An 8,588-nucleotide genomic window follows, 5' to 3' on the forward strand; every position below is an offset into this window, starting at 1 on the left:
GGGGACCCCCCAGTGGGACTCCATGACCTCCGTCCAGAGGGGAGGGGGGGGGGGCTTCGCGGCGTGTTTTTATTTTTTACTGCTCGTGGCGCCCCCCACAAATAAGGCGCCACGGGCGGCTGCCTGGTTCGCCTAAAACCGCAACTGGGTCTAATGCCTACCAGTTGATGGACTCCATGTGGGGAACCAGTGATAGGGATGAGTCTGGGACCCCCCCAGGTTGGGGACTGGAGGGAAGGGGCAGACGGAGCAGCCGTCCATGGACAGGACCAGATCCCCGACCTTCTGGGGCCTGGGGGGCCTCAACTAGGGGGGGGGGTGGGTTATAATGTGTGGAAGTTGAGGTTGTAGTTGTATTCAATATGTTGACGTTTTTGTTGTATGTAATACGTGGTAGTTCAATTTTAACTTTATGTAATACCTTGTAGTTGAGGTAGTAATTGTGTGTAATACGTGGTAGTTGAGGTAGTAGTTGTATGTAATATCTTGCGGTTGAGGTAGTACTTGTGTGTTTAATAATGCTGAGGAATCTAATGCTGGCTCTTGGTTGAGGCCCCTGGTTAGAGCCAGCTCTGTGCTCAGCGCTCTGTGTCAGAGTCTCTTCCCCCTCGGCAGCTGCAGCAGGTTCCTGCTGTAACAGCTCAGTGTCTACGCAGTGTGACTGAGGGAGGTTTTTGTACGGCTCTCAATCACTGTGTGAACACATGGACACTGTTAGGATAGTGGAAACTCTGACAGTGATAAACTGCTGCATCTTCACGCTGGGCGCCGTTGATGGTCAGAGAGAAGTCAGTGCTGCTTCCACTGCCACTAAACCGAGCTGGTGTTGGTGATACACGTTGATTTACTAATTTTATGAAGAGCTTGGGGGCTTCTCCAGGTTTCTGTTGGTACCAGTGTAGATGCTGACCATTACCATCCCTGTACACCGCTGGGTTTGTTTTACAGGACAGAGTGACTGTGGTTCCTGGATTAAAGGACACTACTGGTGTCTGAGTCACAGTCACCTGACTGCTGGTTCCTGTAGAAAACAAACAAACCAAACATTGAGTTATCCAATAGAAAACACAAGCAAACAAAGAAGGGTGGTCCACATTTTGACTGAGTGGAATGAACCAACCTGTTAAGGATCCACAGACCACTGTCCAGAAAAGGAGGGTGAGGTGATTCATGGTTGCCACGGTTTCTGGGGTGTTGAGTGACAGCTCAGAGTCCTGCAGTGTTGAACTCAGAGGACTTTAAACCCTCTCAGAACCCCAGTTTCAGCTGAGCATGCAAAGCTTCCTCTATATGGAAATGACCTGTTTCCACTCATCAGACTGGGGGTGAGAGTGACTGCAGACGTTCTGGGAGGACCGCTGTGTCTCTTCTACATTCACACTTCTGGAATACAAATTCAGATTTACTCTAAACTAATGGAATTTATAATGCATAACATTTTATCTGGTTGAAGCCGATCTTGGTTGGTATGACATCCTTTAACTTTCCATTTGTTTGAAAGAAATTGTCGTTACATTATTACCTTAACCCAGAATAATAGATAAAAACATTTTTTTCTGTGTATATTAAATGCATGGATATAACATTGGCTTGAAGGTTTTTTATTAAGTCAAATTAATAGACTTGTTTTAAAACAATAAACCGTTTGTAAGTGAGCCTTTAAAAATGTTATGAAAATAAATGAATGATAAATATATTTCATTAAATTAATATACATTCATACAATTAATGTATATTAATTATAATATTTCCAATGAATCAAATATCGACTAATTCATCCATTTTAGTGAAAAGCCAGTGTTTGTGTGTCAGTGTGATGAGTCTTTAGTGTGCGGGAGGTTTTTGTACAGCCTCTTAATGAGTTTGTATCACTGTGGTACACTTTTGGTGGAGGCACCAAACTCATCGTTGACTGTAAGTACAAGGACACTTTTCTTTACCTGGCATATTTAACTTTCTCTAAATATAATTAAGCGTGATAATCTTATCTTTTGGAACTTTCTATATTTTTAATTTCTTGTCGTTTTTTTAAAGATAAGCTGAGGACAAAGTGTAAATATATGTGGTACAGAGTTCTGACTTTTAAAATACACTGCATATGTTAGATATGTTCTACAATATGATGTATTTCATGAAAGACCTCATTATTGCTGTGGCATTATTCATTTATTGAATTGGCAAATCAGTCATATTTAAGTTTGAAGAAATTCACACTTGGTGATTAATGTTAACCCAATAAATTGCTAAATTTTGAAGTTCAATCATTTTAAATATAAACATGTTTTTATCGTTTTAATGAAGAGATTTTAAACACAATGGTTTCCTTCCTCTTTAATGTCACCAACTGCTGGTGAACAGGAAGCTGTCCCTTCCCTCTGTGCTCCTATGAGGGCTGATGTTAACTGAGCCTGTTGTCCACTCCTCTCTCTCTCTTCCAGTGGGAGTGGTGCAGCCCACGCTGAGCGTCCTCCCTCCCTCCAGAGTGGAGCTGGAGCAGGGCAGTGCTACACTAGTGTGTGTGGCCAGTGGGGGCTTCCCCTCAGACTGGAAGCTTGGCTGGAAGGTGGGGTGCAGCAGCAGGTCTGTGGGGGTGTCCGATAGCCTGGGGGTCCTGGGGAAAGATGGCCACTACAGCTGGAGCAGCACCTTGACCCTCCCTGCAGACCAATGGAGGAAGGCGGGCTCAGTGAGCTGTGAGGCCAGTAAGAATGGCCAGACGCAGCCTGTCACTCAAACCCTGAATCCTGGAGAGTGTTCAGAGTAGAGAGGCTCCAGCATGGAGGTACTGGAGAATACAGATCTCCTCTGACACGTCTGCTTTATGTCTCTCTGTCTCAGGTGGCACTGCATCTTGTGATGATTTACATTAATATAACACGTCCTTGATTCATTAACATGATGCTCTCTGGATTTTACGCCATGCTTGTGTTGGTTACTTGTTGAACATTTAATAAAGATTTAAAGAATAAATTCTTTCTTGTCATCATTAACTATAGTTTATCTTCTGCATTTTCGAATTAATGTGGCTTTTAATGAGCAAATAAAAAACCTCTGCCATCTTCATCAAACAAATTGACCCACCATTTTGAAAGAAGTCGGTGTGTATCTCTCAATGAGCAAAGTGTTGGTTGTGGGGATGTCGTTGTAAAGTGTGTTCACTGTATTCAGTGGACCTGTGTCAGCCATAGAGCCACATAGAGACTTCTGTCACTTATAATAATAGTTCAGAGAGATGTCCAGGTTTCTGCAGATACCAATTTAGAAACATGTAAAAGTAAGTCTCAAAAGACATTCAGGTTCTCCCACGCAGACATAAGAACCCTAGCAGGATGAGTGGGGGAAACAGTAACATATTCATAATGTCCGTCTATGAGTTGTCAGACCAAACCGACGTCGCAAGAAAATGTGTATCATTAAACGTATTCTGTGAGCAGTGAACTGTAGCTATTCAAATGATGTCAATTTTTAGCTGATCTGCACCTGTGTCTCTTGAGTGGAAGAAAGTCAGTGGAAATATAGGGCTGAGGTTTTCAAGGAGTCTCTGGAGATTCCAGTGAAAGCAGTATGTGCGCATTTCTCCATTCCAGCTCAATGGCGCACTCCAGTGTCCGAACAACGCGATTACGATAAAGACTGGTTCCATGAACTCCACTATCTTCAGGTTTTGGGGTGGGGGGGTAAAGCAGTCCTTGGTCTGAGGGACAGAGATTCTGGGAGGGGGAGTAGGGTCTGAGGAGCTGTGAGAGGAGCGGGGGCTAGAGGTACTGGGGGGTGAGGAAGAGGAGGAGGAGGAGGAGGAGGAGGAGCTACAGGACCTGACAGGGAGCTGGTGGAGGTGGATGGGGGGGGGGGGGGGGGGGGGATTGGTACACTGGAGCCGATCCAGGCCTCTGTGGGGACCCCCCAGTGAGGGACGGCCCCAGTCTGGACATGTTTCTGAGGGGGTCCAATGCCTATCTGTTGATGGACTCCATGTGGGGAACCAGTGATAGGGATGAGTCTGGGACCCCCCCAGGTTGGGGGCTGGAGAGAAGGGGCAGACGGAGCAGCCGTCCATGGAAGGACCAGATCCCCGACCTTCTGGGGCCTGGGGGGCCCAACCAGGACTCTGTCTTCTTACTGCTGAGGAGGGGGGGGGGGGGCTGATGTAATATGTTGAAGTTGAGGTTGTAGTTGTATTCAATATGTTGACGTTTGAGTTGCATGCAAAGTATTGTAGTTGAGGTAGTATTTGTGTGTGATATGTGGTAGTTGAGGTAGTATTTGTGTGTGATACGTGGTAGTTGAGGTTGTACTTGTGTGTTTAATAATGCTGAGGAATCTAATGCTGGCTCTTGGTTGAGGCCCCTGGTTAGAGCCAGCTCTGTGCTCAGCGCTCTGTGTCAGAGTCTCTTCCCCCTCAGCAGCTGCAGCAGGTTCCTGCTGTAACAGCTCAGTGTCTACGCAGTGTGACTGAGGGAGGTTTTTGTACGGCTCTCAATCACTGTGTGAACACCCAGACACTGTTAAGATGGTGGGCACTCTGACAGTGATAAACTGCTGCATCTTCACGCTGGGCGCCGTTGATGGTCAGAGAGAAGTCAGTGCTGCTTCCACTGCCACTAAACCGAGCTGGTGTTGATGATTCACGTGTACTGACACGTGTTATTAGGAGCTTGGGTTCTTCTCCAGGCTTCTGTTGATACCAGTACAGAAAATCATTGTTGTAAACCGCTGGGTTTGTTTTACAGGTCAGAGTGACTGTGGATCCTGGAGTAAAGGACACTACTGGTGTCTGAGTCACAGTCACCTGACTGCTGGTTCCTGTAGAAAACAAACAAACCAAACATTGAGTTATCCAATAGAAAACACAAGCAAACAGAGAAGGGTGGTCCACATTTAGACTGAGTGGAATGAACCAACCTGTTAAGGATCCACAGACCACTGTCCAGAAAAGGAGGGTGAGGTGATTCATGGTTGCCACGGTTTCTGGGGTGTTGAGTGACAGCTCAGAGTCCTGCAGTGTTGAACTCAGAGGACTTTAAACCCTCTCAGAACCCCAGTTTCAGCTGAGCATGCAAAGCTTCCTCTATATGGAAATGACCTGTTTCCACTCATCAGACTGGGGGTGAGAGTGACTGCAGACCTTCTGGGAGGACCGCTGTATCTCTTCTACATTCACACTTTTGGAATACAAATTCAGATTTAATGGAAACTATTGGAATTTTTAATGTATAACATTTTATCTGGTTGAGGTCGATCTTGGTTTGTATGACATCCTTTGACTCTCTAATTTAGATTTATTATTACCTAAAACCAGAATAATAGATAAAAAGATATTGTTCTGTTTAAAATAAATGCATGATTATAACATTGGCTTTTAGGTTTTTTAATCGGTCAAAAAAATAGACTTGTGTTAAAACAATAAACCTTTTGTAATTTTGCGTTTATAAAGGTTATGAAAATAAATGTAACTAAATTTATTTCATTAAATCTATTCAAACAATTAATTTATATTGATTATAATTCTTCCAGTGAATCAAATATCGACTAATTCATCCATTTTAGTGAAAAGCCAGTGTTTGTGTGTCAGTGAGATGAGTCTTTAGTGTGCGGGAGGTTTTTGTACAGCCTCTTAATGAGTTTGTATCACTGTGGTACACTTTTGGTGGAGGCACCAAACTCATCGTTGACTGTAAGTACAAGGACACTTTTCTTTGCCTGGCATATTTAACTTTCGCTAAATATAATTATGCGTGATAATCGTATCTTTTGGAACTTTCTATGTTTTTAATTTCTGGTCGTTTTTTTAAAGATAAACTGAGGACAAAGTGTAGATATATTGTGGTACAGAGTTCTGTCTTTTAAATTACATTGCATACGTTACATATGTTCTACAATATAATGTATTTCATGAAAGACCTCATTATTGCTGTGGCATTATTCATTTATTGAATTTCGCAAATCAGTCATATTTAAGTTTGAAGAAATTCACACTTGTCGATTAATGTTAACCCAATAAAATGCTAAATGTTGAAGTTCAATCATTTTAAATATAAACATGTTGTTACCGTTTTAATGAAGAGATTTTAAACACAATGGTTTCCTTCCTCTTTAATGTCACCAACTGCTGGTGAACAAGAAGCTGTCCCTTCCCTCTGTGCTCCTATGAGGCTGATGTTAACTGAGCCTGTTGTCCACTCCTCTCTCTCTCTTCCAGTGGGAGTGGTGCAGCCCACGCTGAGCGTCCTCCCTCCCTCCAGAGTGGAGCTGGAGCAGGGCAGTGCTACACTAGTGTGTGTGGCCAGTGGGGGCTTCCCCTCAGACTGGAAGCTTGGCTGGAAGGTGGGGGGCAGCAGCAGGTCTGTGGGGGTGTCAGATAGCCTGGGGGTCCTGGGGAAAGATGGCCACTACAGCTGGACCAGCACCTTGACCCTCCCTGCAGACCAGTGGAGGAAGGCGGGCTCAGTGAGCTGTGAGGCCAGTAAGAATGGCCAGACGCAGCCTGTCACTCAAACCCTGAATCCTGGAGAGTGTTCAGAGTAGAGAGGCTCCAGCATGGAGGTACTGGAGGATACAGATCTCCTCTGACACGTCTGCTTTATGTCTCTCTGTCTCAGGTGGCACCGCAGCTTTTGATGATTTACATTAATATAACACGTCTTTGAATCATTAACATGATGCTCTCTGGATTTTACCCGTTGCTTGTGTTGGTCACTTGTTGAACATTTAATAAAGATTTAAAGAATAAATTCTTTCTTGTCATTATTAACTATTGTTTATCTTCAGCATTTTCGAATTAATGTGGCTTCTAATGAGCAAATAAAACCTCTGCCATCTTCATCAAATAAATTGACCCACCATTTTGAAAGAAATCGGTGTGTATCTCTGAATGATAGAAGTGTTGGTTTTGGGGATGTGGTAAAGTGTGTTCACTGTATTCATTGGACCAGTGTCAGTCATAGAGCCACTGCTGCTCACTGTCAGACTGACTTCTGTCACTTCATATAATAATAGTTCAGAGAGATGTCCAGGTTTCGGCAGATACCAACTTAGAAACATGTAAAAGTAAGTCTCAAAAGACATTCAGTTTCTCCCACGCAGACATAAGAACCCTAGCAGGATGAGTGGGGGAAACAGTAACATATCATAATGTCCGTCTATGAGTCCGACCAAACCAACGTCGCAAGAAAATGTGTATCATTAAACGTATTCTGTGAGCAGTGAACTGTAGCCATTCAAATGATGTCAATTTTTAGCTGATCTGCACCTGTGTCTCTTGAGTGGCAGAAAGTCAGTGGAAATATAGGGCTGAGGTTTTCAAAGGAGTCTCTGGAGATTCCTGTGAAAGCAGCATGTGCACATTTCTCCATACTAGCTCAATGACGCCCTCTAGTGTCCAAACAACGTGATTACGATAAAGACTGATTCCATGAACTCCACTATCTTTAGGTTTTATTTAATAAATAGCTGGCTTCAATCCATTCATAATACTAATATTAAGAAAGTTGTTCCTTTCATCAGGACGCAAGCTACTTTAAATGTGGGTGACATGGAACAAAACAACGTGAAAATTTATATTTTGAAACAATCAAAACAACAAATAAACGAATAAATAAGAAAAGATCATGTACAAAAGTCCAGGCCCAGTAAGTAGGGCTTCAGGCAGCTTGTGAAAACGCAGATGGATCCAGCGTTGAGGATCTCCCGGGGAGCGAGTTCCACAGAGTGGGGGCAGACACCCTAAAGGCTCTGTCCATAGCTGAAGTCCCTAACCCGGGGTGGGGGGGTGGGGGGGTAAAGCAGTCCGTGGTCTGAGGGACGGAGATTCTGGGAGGGGGAGTAGGGTCTGAGGAGCTGTGAGAGGAGCGGGGGCTAGAGGGACTGGGGGGTGAGGAGGAGGAGGAGGAGGAGGAGGAGGAGGAGGAGGAGGACCTTAATGGGAGCCGGTGGAGGTGGATGAGGGGGGGGGGGGATTGGTACACTGGAGCCGATCCAGGGCTCTGTGGGTCACCCCCCAGTGAGGGACGACCCCAGTCTGGACATGTTTCTGAGGGGGTCCAATGCCTATCTGTTGATGGACTCCATGTGGGGAACCAGTGATAGGGATGAGTCTGGGACCCCCCCAGGTTGGGGACTGGAGAGAAGGGGCAGACGGAGCAGCCGTCCATGGAAGGACCAGATCCCCGACCTTCTGGGGCCTGGGGGCCCCAACCAGGACTCTGTCTTCTTACTGCTGAGTTGGAGGAGGTTGGCAGACATGCAGAGTGACGGGGGGGGGTGTGGGGGGGTGATGTAATGTGTGGAAGTTGAGGTTGTAGTTGTATTCAACATGTTGACGTTTTTTGTATACAAAGTATTGTGGTTGAGGTAGTAGTTGTATGTATAATATTGTAGTTGAGGTAGTATTTGTATGTAATACGTGGTAGTTGAGGTAGTACTTGTATGTTTAATAATGCTGAGGAATCTAATGCTGGCTCTTGGTTGAGGCCCCTGGTTAGAGCCAGCTCTGTGCTCAGCGCTCTGTGTCAGAGTCTCTTCCCCCTCAGCAGCTGCAGCAGGTTCCTGCTGTAACAGCTCAGTGTCTACGCAGTGTGACTGAGGGAGGT

Source organism: Gadus chalcogrammus, chromosome 5 (genome assembly GCF_026213295.1).
Source record: "Gadus chalcogrammus isolate NIFS_2021 chromosome 5, NIFS_Gcha_1.0, whole genome shotgun sequence".
Lineage (NCBI taxonomy): Eukaryota > Metazoa > Chordata > Actinopteri > Gadiformes > Gadidae > Gadus > Gadus chalcogrammus.